Source organism: Oncorhynchus keta, chromosome 12 (genome assembly GCF_023373465.1).
Source record: "Oncorhynchus keta strain PuntledgeMale-10-30-2019 chromosome 12, Oket_V2, whole genome shotgun sequence".
In the NCBI taxonomy this organism is placed as follows: Eukaryota; Metazoa; Chordata; class Actinopteri; order Salmoniformes; family Salmonidae; genus Oncorhynchus; species Oncorhynchus keta.
The window spans coordinates 32,298,317-32,311,446 of NC_068432.1; positions in this window are offsets into that span (position 1 = coordinate 32,298,317).

Consider the following 13,130-nt stretch of genomic DNA (forward strand, 5'->3'; position numbering starts at 1 on the left):
GAAAAAAAAGTATGTCTAGAATCTGTACAGTGTGTGCAAATGGCGTGAGGAGGTAAGGGCCACAGTAGCGAAGTAATTACAATTTAGCAAATGAACACTGGAGTAATAGATGAGCAGATGGTGATGTGCAAGTAGAAATACTGGTGTGTAAAAGCAAATAAAAACAACAATGGCGGCGTGAGTGAAGGAGTCTTTGTTGCGAAATAGGAAGCTGATTCTAGATTTAATTTTGGATTGGAGATGTTTAATGTGAGTCTGGAAGGGGAGATTACAGTCTAGCCAGACACCTAGGTATTTGAAGTTGTCCACATATTCGAAGTCAGAAACGTCCAGAGTAGTGATGCTAGCCAGTGAAAGGTTGAAAAGCATACATTTGGTTTTACTTGCGTTTAAGAGCAGTTGGAGGCCACGGAAAGAGTGTTGTATGGCATTGAAGCTCGTTTGGAGGTTAATTAACACAGTGTCCAAAGAAGGGCAAGATGTATACAGAATGGTGTTGTCTGCGTAGAGGTGGATCAGGGAATCACCCTCAGCAAGAGCGACATCGTTGACATATACAGAGAAAAGAGTTGGCCCGAGAATTGAACACTCTGGCACACCCATAGAGACTGCCAGAGGTCCGGATTGCCAGAGGCCCTCTGATTTGACAGACTGAACTCTGTCTGAGAAGTAGTTGGTGAACCAGGCGAGGCAGTCATTTGAGAAACCAAGGCTGTTGTGTCTGTCAATAAGATTGACAGAGTCGAAAGCCTTGGCCAGGTCGATGAAGACAGCTGCACAGTACTGTATTTTATCCATGGCGGTTATTATATCGTTTAGTACCTTGAGCTTTGCTGAGGTGTACCCGTGACCAGCTCAAAAACTGGACTGCACAGCGGAGAAGGTACGGTGGGTATTCGAAATGGTCAGTGATCTGTTTATTAACTTGGCACTGGAAGACTTTAGAAAGGCAGGTCAGGATGGATATAGGTCTATAACAGTTTGGGTCTAGAGTGTCACCCCTTTGAAGATGGGGATGACCGCGGCAGCATTCCAATCTTTAGGGATCTCGGGCAATGCGAAAGAGAGGTTGAACAGACTGGTAATAGGGTTTGCAACAATGGCGGCGGATAATTTTAGGAACAGCGGGTCCAGATTGTCTAGCCCAGCTGATTTGTACGGGTCCAGGTTTTGCAACTCTTTCAGAACATCTACTATCTCGATTTGGGTGAAGGAGAAGCTGGGGAGGCTTTGGCAAGTAGCTGCAGGGGGTGTGGAGCTATTGACCGGGGTTAGGGTAGCCAGGAGGAAAGCATGGCAAGCCGTAGGTTTTGACAGTGTTAGCTAGCCTCAGTGCAGTGGGCAGCTGTGGGGAGACGCTATTATTCTCCATGGACTTTACAGTGTCCCAAAACTTTTGGAGTTAGAGCTACAGGATGCTAATTTCTGTTTGAAAAAGCTAGCCTTTGCTTTCATGACTGACTGCGTGTATTGGTTGCTGACTGAATGTTGCATATCGTGGGGATTATTCGATGCTAGTGCAGTCCGCCACAGGTTTTTTTTCCCTCCCAAGGATGAACCAGACTTGTGGAGGTCTACAATTTATTTTCGGAGGTCTTGGCTGATTTCTTTTGATTTTCCCATGATGTCAAGCAAAGAGGCACTGAGTTTGACAGTAGGTGTCACGCCCTGGTCGAAGTATTTTGTGTTTATCTTTATGTATTGGGTCAGGCCAGGGTGTGGCAGGGGATTTTTGTATTGTGGTGTGTTTTGTCTTGGGGTTTTGGTATATAGAGGGATTGTAGCTAGTGGGGTGATCTAGCAGAGTCTATGGCTGTCTGGAGTGGTTCTCAATCAGAGTCAGGTGTTTATCGTTGTCTCTGATTGGGAACCATATTTAGGCAGCCATATTCTTTGGTTGTTTTGTGGGTGATTGTCCTTTGTGTCTTGATGTCTTTATTCTGTGTTAGTTTACACTAGTATAGGCTGTTTCGGTTTTCGTTACGTTTATTGTTTTGTAGTGTTCGTATTTAGATTCGTGTTACGTTTGTTTCAATAAACATGGATCGCAATCTACACGCTGCATTTTGGTCCGACTCTCCTTCACCACAAGAGAACCGTTACGGAATCACCCACCACAAACGGACCAAGCAGCGTGTTAACAGGCAGGAGCCACAGGAGAGGCAACAGAGGCGGCAGCAGCAGGAGCAGCAGCAGCTGCAATGGGAGAGGCTGCACCACCTGGAGAAATGGACATGGATGGAAGAACTGGACGGTAAAGGACCGTGGGCTCAGCCTGGAGAATATCGCCGCCCCAAGGAAGAACTGGAGGTGGCGAAAGCGGAGAGGCGCTGGTATGAGGAGGCAGCACGGCAACGCGGATGGAAGCCTGAGAGTCAGCCCCAAAAATGTCTTGGGGGGGGCTCACAGGGAGTATGGCTATGCCAGGTAGGAGACCTGCGCAAACTCCCTGTGCTTACCGGGGGCTAGAGAGACCGGGCAGGCACCGTGTTATGCAGTGGTGTGCACGGTGTCCCCAGTGCGGGTGCTTAGCCCGGTGCGGTATATTCCAGCTCCGCGTATCGGCCGGGCTAGATTGAGCGTCGAGCCAAATGCCATGAAGCCGGCTCTACGCATCTGGTCCCCAGTGCGTCTACTTGGGCCGGCTTACATGGCACCAGCCTTGCGCTCGGTGTCTCCGGTTCGCCTGCATAGCCCAGTGCGGGCTATGCCACCTCGCCGCACTGGCAGGGCGACCGAGAGTATTCAACCAGGTAAGGTTGGGCAGGCTCGGTGCTCAAGAGCTCCAGTGCACCTGCACGGTCCGGTCTATCCAGTACCACCTCCACACCCCAGCCCTCCGGTAGCAGCTCCCCGCACCAGGCTTCCTGTGCGTGTCCTCGGTCCAGTACCACCAGTGCCAGCACCACGCATCAGGCCTACAGTGCGCCTCGCCTCTCCTGCGCTGTCGGAGTCTCTCGCCTCTCCAGCGCTGTCAGAGCCTTTCTCCTCTCCTGCGCTTACCGGAGTCTCCTGTCTGTTCAGCGCAGCCAGAGCTGCCAGCCTGCATGGAGCAGTCAGAGCTGCCAGCCTGCATGGAGCAGTCAGAGCTGTCAGTCTGCATGGAGCAGCCAGAGCTGCCAGTCTACATGGAGCAGCCAGAGCTGTCACTCTGCATGGAGCAGCCAGAGCTGTCAGTCTGCAAGGTGCTGCCAGCCTGCATGGAGCAGCCAGAGCTGCCAGCCTGCATGGAGCAGTCAAAGCTGTCAGTCTGCATGGAGCAGCCAGAGCTGTCAGTCTGCATGGAGCAGCCAGAGCTGTCAGCCTGCATGGAGCAGTCAGAGCTGTCAGTCTGCATGGAGCAGTCAGAACTATCAGTCTGCATGGAGCAGCCAGAGCTGTCAGTCTGCATGAAGCAGCCAGACCTGTCAGTCTGCAAGGAGCTGCCAGTCTGCAAGGAGCTGCCAGTCTGCAAGGAGCTGTCAGTCTGCAAGGAGCTGTCAGCCTGCATGGAGCACCCAGAGCTGCCAGTCTGCAAGGAGCGGCCAGTCTGCAAGGAGCTGCCAGTCTGCAAGGAGCTGCCAGCCTGCATGGAGCAGCCAGAGCTGCCAGCCTGCATGGAGCAGTCAGAGCTGTCAGTCTGCATGGAGCAGTCAGAGCTGTCAGTCTGCATGAAGCAGCTAGAGCTGTCAGTCTGCATGAAGCAGCCAGAGCTGTCAGTCTGCAAAGAGCTGTCAGTCTACAAGGAGCTGCCAGTCTGCAAGGATCCGCCAGTCTGCCAGGATCCACCAGTCTGCCGCAGAAGTGCCAGCAGCCAGGAAGTGCCAGTCAGCCAGGATCCGCCAGAAGTGCCAGTCAGCCAGGATCCGCCAGAGCCAGTGCCAGTGCCAGCCAGGGATCCGCCAGAGGTGCCAGTCGGCCAGGATCTGCCAGTCGGCCAGGATCCGCCAGTCGGCCAGGATCCGCCAGTCGGCCAGGATCCGCCAGTCGGCCAGGACCCGCCAGTCAGCCAGGATCCGCCAGTCTGCCAGGATCCGCCAGAACTTCCAGTCGGCCAGGATCTGCCAGTCAGCCAGGATCTGCCAGTCAGCCAAGATCCATCAACCTGCCTGAGCTTCCTCTCACTCCTGAGCTTCCTCTCACTCCCGAGCTTTCTCTCACTCTCGAGCTTCCCCTCAGTCTCGAGCTGCCTCAGTCCCGAGATGCCCCTCAGTCCCGATCTGCTCCTCAGTCCAGTGGGGTTCTGTGCGAGGACTACTAGGCCATGGTCGGCAGCGAGGGTGGACTATCCAAGGACGCGAGGAGGAGGGACTAAGACAGTGTTTGAGTGGAGTCCACGTCCCGCGCCGGAGCCGCCACCATGGATAGACGCCCACCCGGACCCTCCATATTGTTTTGAGGTGCGTTCGGGAGTCCGCACCTTGGGGGGGTTCTGTCATGCCCTGGTCGAAGTATTTTGTGTTTATCTTTATGTATTGGGTCAGGCCAGGGTGTGGCAGGGGGTTTTTGTATTGTGGTGTGTTTTGTCTTGGGGTTTTGGTATATAGTGGGATTGTAGCTAGTGGGGTGATCTAGCAGAGTCTATGGCTGTCTGGAGTGGTTCTCAATCAGAGTCAGGTGTTTATCGTTGTCTCTGATTGAGAACCATATTTAGACAGCCATATTCTATGGTTGTTTTGTGGGTGATTGTCCTTTGTGTCTTGATGTCTTTATTCTGTGTTAGTTTACACTAGTATAGGCTGTTTCGGTTTTCGTTACGTTTATTGTTTTGTAGTGTTCGTATTTAGATTCGTGTTACGTTTATTTCAATAAACATGGATCGCAATCTACACGCTGCATTTTGGTCCGACTCTCCTTCACCACAAGAGAACCGTTACAGTAGGCCTTGCAATACATCCACATGTACACCTCCAATTGACTCAAATTATGTCAATTAGCCTATCAGAAGCTTCTAAAGCCATGACATAATTGTGGGTAATTTTCCAAGCTGTTTAAAGACACAGTCAACTTAATGTATGTAAACTTCTGACCCACTGGAATTGTGATACAGTAAATTATAAGTTAAATAATCTATTGGAAAAATGACTTGTGTCATGCCCAAAGTAGATGTCCTAACCGACTTGCCAAAACTTGTTTGTTAACAAGAAATTTGTGGAGAGGTTGAAAAGCGAGTTTTAATGACTTCATCCTAAGTGTATGTAAACTTTTGACTTCAACTGTATATCGTTAACAGTCACTTATTAATTAATTACCTCATATCAGTCTCATTCTGAACGTCGCATACTTTTTGAATCTGCACAAACCCGAGTCTTACTGATCGTTCCATACCACACAAATTGATTTTGATTATTTATTTACGAACAAACTAAATGATAACACAGGATACACACACGGTATAGGTTATTGGTTAGAAACTTAATACGATGACAGATCCCTAGCGGACTAACAAAATATGACACTCGTTACACAGGATGGAGAGTGAAGTAACAATTGGATACTTTTGGGAACTACTTTCACAGTAACCCTAATACCTTGCCCCAAACTTTTGGGTAAGAAGTAATACATGTATTTACGTGTTGAAGGTCTTCTTCTGGTATCTCTGTTGGACCCAGGCCTTTGTGAAAAGGGTGAGATTCACCTCCTGTCTAATTTACAACCGAGTATTAAGGTGCCAAAACCGGCCCACCCCCTTCCCCTCTTCTGTGGGTAAGAGGGTCTGGCTGTTGTCAGCTATTTACCAAGCTGATATGGTTCTTTGATCCTCAGCAAGGAGAGTCATGACACTAGTCTCTCAAAGCACTTCATGATGACAGGAATGAGTGCTACGGGGTGATAGTCATCTAGTTCAGTTACCTTTGCTTTCTTGGGTACAGGAACAGTGGTGGCCATCTTGAAGCATATTGGGATAGCAGACTGGAATAGGGAGAGATTAAATATGTCTGTAAACACACCAACTGGTCTGCACACGCGGCTTGAGATGCCGTCTGGGCCGGTAGCCCAGGCCTTTGTGAAAAGGTTGAGATTTACCTCCTGTCTAATTTACAACCGAGTATTAAGGTGTCAAAACCGGCCCTTAAGGTGTCAAAACCCCCCCTAATGTCTTACTGACATCGGCCACGGAGAAGGAGATCCCACAGTCCTTGGAAGCGGGTCGCATCGGTGGCATTATGTTATCGTCAAAGTGGGCGAAGACGGTGTTTAGCTTGTCTGGAAGCAAGATGTCAGCGACGTGGCTAGTTTTCCTTTTGTAGACTGTGATTGTATGTAGACCCTGCCACATATGTCTCGTGATTGAATCATTGAATTGCGACTCCACTTTGTCTCTGTACTGATGTTTTGCCTGTTTGATTGCCTTGGGGATGGAATATCTACACTGTTTGTATTCTACCATACTCCCTGTCACCTTGCCATGGTTAAATGCGGTGGTTTGCACTTTCAGTTTTGTGCGAATTCTGCCATCTATCCACAGTTTTTGGTTAGGGTAGGTTTTAATAGTCACAGTGGGAACAACATCTCCTATATCTTCACCATTCTAAATAAGGCTACACAGCACATGATCCACTAGAGTTTGAGCTGTTCTTGCATACAATTTCATTATTGTTGTAATGTGTATGTTACTGGTATTGTTTTATATGTTGTTTACATTTTACCAAGTAGATAGTTATTTCTCCTGCACAATCTAGCTGCTTCTGTTGAGGTAATAGAAACAAGAACATTTTGTTTTCTAGGAGGGGGTGACTGTAGCTCTTCTTTTGCAATAAGATGCCTATGTTTTGTAATCAGAAATGTATGGTTTGTAATCTGTGACTTTTATTATGGCATCGCCGTAGAGATATTGTTGGGCCATTTTTTGGGAGAATACTGTTCCCAGAATCCCCTGCACGTGAGGAAGGATTCACGTGAAAGATGGAGTTGGAACTTGTTGTGCCACTAAAGTTTGTGCAGCTGCTATTTGGACAGATTAAACTATTGAACACTTACTTGTTGCCCGACTATTTATCATAGAAACAATGGGCCCTTCGGGGAAGGTGATAGATAAATAAGTTGCTGTTACAGTATCAAGGTTGTATAGGGCCATAACACCTCTTCTGTTCAGTTCACATCTTAGGAAGGTCTTATCAGAGGCCTGATTTGAATTTTAAATTCAATGCAACATTTCTGAAACAAGCAGTTAGCATATAAGATGTGTCAATATTGATAGTGGATTTTAATTTAGCTGTGTTGACCCTGTAATTTAGCTGTGTTGACCCTGTAATTTAGCTGTGTTGATAAACAATGATCCATGAAATGAAAATAACGTATTTTTAAATAAAGTAACTATAGAGAGGCGTGTATGATTGAGATTTGAGTGTGGTAAGGGTCGGGTTGAATAAATCTGCTAACTTTCACATAATTCCCTGGTTTTCCAGAAAACCTTGTAGGAATTCCCAAAATCGGGAGGGTATAAGCAGGATCTTCCACAATTATCCAAACTGGATTGCTGGAAAACCTGGAATTTTAGGGAAAGTTACCTGATTTTATAAACCTTTATAAACCTCTATAAGGGGGAGGTTAAGCAGAGTTGAGTCAGACTCACCCTCTCGTGATGGTGATGAGGTATCCCTGCATGTGGTTTCAAAATCAGTGGAAATGTCCTCTGTGCCTAATGGCTAAGATGTTCATTTTCCATGCAGGAGACCAAGGTTCAGATCCCAGCTGTGACAGAGGCATGATTCAGAGGTGGGATGTTTGACCTGTGCAGACTTTCTTTTAGGGGTAAGGGTTGTACTGAGCCAGACTGAGAGTGTCCTAATGAAAGTTGTACTCTTGTGCATGCCCACAAATGAAACTACAAAGGTGCACTGGGGTTCATTGTCAGGTTAACTCTGAATGTTTATGCCTCGGAGTATAGCATTTGAGTTTGTCTCCAACACCTTTAATTGGAATAATTCCTGTGAGTTTTGGACCTCATTATGCCAGAGCCTTCCATACAGCTTATACCATTATCCTCTGGTGTGAGAAACTTAAAGTCAAGCGAACATCATTAAGGAGTTGTTCACCTACCCATTAGAGATGCTATGGTCATAGTGACATCAGTCACAGAGCAAAGGTTGTTGGTGTAATATACTCTTTGGGATTCATGAGGTCTACAGGGGTGAAATTGTGTGTGTGTGTGCGTTTGTGTGTGCGTGTGTGCTTGACACATTTAATTGGTTGAGCGCTATGTGTTATTATTTCAGTGTCTTGCAGGACCCTCTGGAATCTGAGAGAACAGCAACAAACTAGAACATTATGATTGGGTCAGAATATCACAGGATGATGTCTGTCAAATTATATTTGTTCCTATGATGTAACTGTCTCCCTCAACTTCAGTAATTATTTCATAATTTAGTTCAAATAGACAATTTTACAAGTCTATGGAATGTTCTTATGGCATGCCATAAGAGCACACACCATAACGTTATTCCATCTTATCAACTTCCTGACTTTCAATTTCCCTTTGCACATATTCCATGACATATTGACATGTTCATGGTGACTCCTGTAGTCTCGCAGGGCCATCTTTCCAAATCTTGTTTGGTTAATTCTATTATGGAAAGTCTGGAGAACTTCAGTGTGGTATTTTATGGGAGGATTGGCTGTTATCATTCACTGTTAATTTTGTATCCTATCACCGCTAGCTTGTTGCCCCCTCTGTTTTCTGAGCTGATTATCAAGGTGGATAGAGGGCCATCTTGGCCCAAAGCATGTTTTAGCATCGGTAGCACCATTCAGGATGTTCAATATTTTTAAGTAGTCAACTGGGTGGGACTTGATAAGGATTAAAGAAGATTAATAGAAGTCAATTCAGGTCAGTTGGAGGAGTCAGCCAATGAATGATACTCCTGAGCAAACATTTCATAACTGCAGGTGGAACTAAATCACCTACCTTGGCTTTAAGGCGTGGACAGATCTGTAGGATTAAAAATATTCTTCATGCATAACAAAATAACGTTTTTAAATAATGAAATAATAACCATTACATTATTTGTTGATTATTACATTATAAAGTGGTTAAAAAAGTATCAATGGTGTAATAGCTTAAACCAATAATGTACAAACAACCTATAATCACTCTATCTTTAATGGCATGAAATGAGGAACATTGCATTTGCATCCATTGCCACAACATAATTGCACTTCCATTCTGACCTTACAAACATCCAGTGTCATAGAAAATAAAGAAAAACACACTCCTCAATTTGATGACATATCTTGCAGTCAGTACCAGTCAAAAGTTTGAACACACCTACTCATTCCAGGGTTTTCCTAAGACGAGCTTGCCTCTACTTCCTATACATATACAGTACCAGTCAAACGTTTGGAGACACATACTCATTCAATGGTTTTTCTTTTTCTTTTTTCAAAGTAGCCACAGATGAATGAATTCTGCACACAATGTGCTTATTTTAATTGTATTTATTGTACCCCCCTTTTCTCCCCAATTTCAATCTTGTCTCATCGCTGCAACTCCCCAACTTGCTCGGGAGGTGCATGTCAAGTCATGCATCCTGTCACGTCTTGGTCTTAGTATTTTGTGTTTTCGTTATTTATTTGGTCAGGCCAGGGTGTGACATGGGTTTATTTTTGTTGTGTTTTCGTATTGGGGTTTTAGTAGGCATTGGGATGGCGGCTGAGTAGGGGTGTCTAGCATAGGTTGGCTGCCTGAGGCGGTTCTCAATCAGAGTCAGGTGATTCTCGTTGTCTCTGATCGAGAACCATATTTAGGTAGCCTGGGTTTCACTGTGTGTTTGTGGGGGATTGTTCCTGTCTCTGTGTTTGTTGTCACAACATAGGCTGTATAGGTTTTCGCGTTTCGTTTGTTGTTTTGTATATTATTGTTATTTCATGTATCGTTCATTTTGCTTTAAAGAACATGAGTAACCACCACGCCGCATTTTGGTCCACTCCTCTTTCAACAGACGAACGTCGTTACAGAATCACCCACCACACCCGGACCAAGCATCATGGTGACAGGCAGCGACAGCAGAAGCAGCGAAAGGAGGAATGGACATGGGAAGATGTTTTGGATGGCAAGGTTTGTTACACTTGCGAGGAGATACTGGCTGGAAGAGATCGCCTCCCATGGGAACAGGTGGAGGCACTTAGGAGAGCAGAGGCAGCCGGAGAGAGGAGCCGACGTTACGAGGGAACACGGTTGGCAAGGAAACCCGAAAGTCAGCCCCAAAAATGTATTGGGGGGGGGACTCAGGGAGAGTGTGGCAGAGTCAGGGTTCAGACCTGAGCCAACTCCCCCTGTTTATCGTAAGGAGCAGCGATCACAGGACTTCTGGACTTGGGAGGAGATATTGGACGGAAAAGGACCCTGGGCACAGCCTGGTGAATATCGACGCCCCAAAGAAGAACTGGAGGCGAAGAAAGCGGAGAGGCGCTGGTATGAAGAGGCAGCACGGCGACGCGGATGGAAGCCTGAGAGTCAGCCCCAAAAATGTATTGGGGGGGGGCTCACAGGGAGTATGGCTACGCCAGGTAGGAGACCTGCGCAAACATCCTGTGATTACCGGGGGGCTAAAGAGACCGGGCAGGCACCGTGTTATGCTATGGAGCGCACGGTGTCTCCAGTGCGGGTGCATAGCCCAGTGCGGTACATACCAGCTCTTCGTATTGGCCGGGCTAGAGTGGGCATTGAGCCAGGCAAGGTTGGGCAGGCTCGGTGCTCAAGAGCTCCAGTGCGCCTGCACGGTCCGGTCTATCCAGTGCCACCTCCACACACCAGTCCTCCGGTGGCAGCTCCCCACACCAGGCTTCCTGTGCGTGTCCTCGGTCCAGTACCACCAGTTCCAGCACCACGCACCAGACCTTCAGTGCGCCTCGCTTGTTCAGTGCAGCCAGAGCCTTTCTCCTCTCCAGTGCTGCCGGAGCCTCCCGCCTGTTCAGCGCAGCCAGCGCTTTCCTCCTCTCCTGTGCTGCCGGAGTCTCCCGCCTGTTTAGCGCAGCCAGAGCTTTCCTCCTCTCCTGCGCTGCCGGAGTCTCCCGCATGTTCAGCGCTGCCAGAGCCTTCCTCCTCTACAGCGCTGCTGAAGTCTCCTGCCTGTTCAGCGCAGCCAGAGGTTCCAGCCTGCATGGAGCAGCCTGAGCTGCCAGCCTGCATGGAGCAGCCTGAGCTGCCAGCCTGCATGCGAGCAGCCAGAGCAGCTAGATCCGCCAGTCAGCCACGATCCGCCAGTCAGCCAGGATCCGCCAATAAGCCATGATCTTCCAGATCTGCCGGTCAGCCAGACTCTTCCAGATCTGCCAGTCAGCCAGACTCTTCCAGATCTGCCAGTCAGCCATGATCTTCCAGATATGCCAGTCAGCCATGATCTTCCAGATCTTCCAGATCTGCCAGTCAGCCATGATCTTCCAGTCAACCAGACTCTTCCAGATCCGCCAGCCAGCCAGGATCTGCCGGAGCCAACTACCTGCCTGAGCTTCCTCTCAGTGCTGAGCTTCCTCTCAGTACTGGGCTTCCTCTCAGTAATGGGCTTCCTCTCAGTAATGGGCTTCCTCTCAGTAATGGGCTTCCTCTCAGTAATGGGCTTCCTCTCAGTACTGAGCTTCCCCTCAGTGCCGAGCTTCCCCTCAGTGCCGAGCTTCCCCTCAGTGCCGAGCTTCCCCTCAGTGCCGAGATTCCCCTCAGTGCCGAGCTTCCCCTCAGTCTCGAGCTTCCCCTCAGTCCCGAGCTTCCCCTCAGTCCCGAGCTTCCCCTCAGTCCCGAGCTTCCCCTCAGTCCCGAGCTTCCACCTCAGTGAGGGTTATTAGGCCTAGGTCGGCGGCGAGGGTCGCCAATCAAAGGACACGTTACAGGGGGACTAAGACTTGGTTGGAGTGGGGTCCACGTCCCGAGCCGGAGCCGCCACCGTGGACAGACTCCCACCCGGACCCTCCCCTATGGGTTTAGGTGTGCGGCCGGGGGGGTTCTGTCACGCCTTGGTCTTAGTATTTTGTGTTTTCGTTATTTATTTGGTCAGGCCAGGGGGTGACATGGGTTTATTTTTGTTGTGTTTTCGTATTGGGGTTTTAGTAGGCATTGGGATGACGGCTGAGTAGGGGTGTCTAGCATAGGTTGGCTGCCTGAGGCGGTTCTCAATCAGAGTCAGGTGATTCTCGTTGTCTCTGATCGAGAACCATATTTAGGTAGCCTGGGTTTCACTGTGTGTTTGTGGGTGATTGTTCCTGTCTCTGTGTTTGTTGTCACAAGATAGGCTGTATAGGTTTTCGCGTTTCGTTTGTTGTTTTGTATATTATTGTTATTTCATGTATCGTTCATTTTGCATTAAAGAACATGAGTAACCACCACGCCGCATTTTGGTCCACTCCTCTTTCAACAGACAAACGTCGTTACACATCCTCCTAACCCGCGCTTCTTAACACCCGCCTGCTTAACCCAGAAGCCAGCCACACCAATGTGTTGGAGGGAACACCAACTGACGACCGAGGTCAGCCTGCAGGTGCCCAGCCCAACACAAGGAGTCGCTAGAGCTCGATGAGCCAAGTAAACTTTGACTTTCCAATTTTTACAGATACCTCTAGCTTAAACAGACAGATTTTGATGGGGAATTTTGTATTACCCTAATTGGGTTTCCAGGCGGATGCGGACATCTACTTCAGAGGTAGTCCTACTAGACACCTGGTTACATGGGTTAGTGGCAGGCCAGTTAGTCAAGAACTTCGTCATAACCGTAACATGTCATTTGCAGATGCAACGAAGGAGAGCCTTGGAAGGAGGTGGTCGGACATCCATGGGGAGGCCCAGTGTTCTGGGGCTGTATAGCATTCAAGCCAGAGAGGGGCAACCCCCATGCCCACTGACAGGGAGCAATGGAAGAAGGAACTACAAGCATAATTGATGACTGAGATGCAAGGTGAGATGAAAGCCTCTATAATGCATGGAATCTCAAGTAACACTGTTCAGTGTATCTTTCATTCAGAAGTCGACCCAAAACGTTGGGTTACTTTCGCAGCCCCGGTTCTATGTGAATATGAGTGAGATGTTACACGTATCGGAGAATCACAAGCTCTAAGTATCCAATCACATAGCATCAGTTTCAGACCAACAGGTCGAGGGATCCATTCACCCGCCAACTGGTCATTCTTGAGCATGCCTCTCTTCCTTGCGCTCTTGTGAGCAG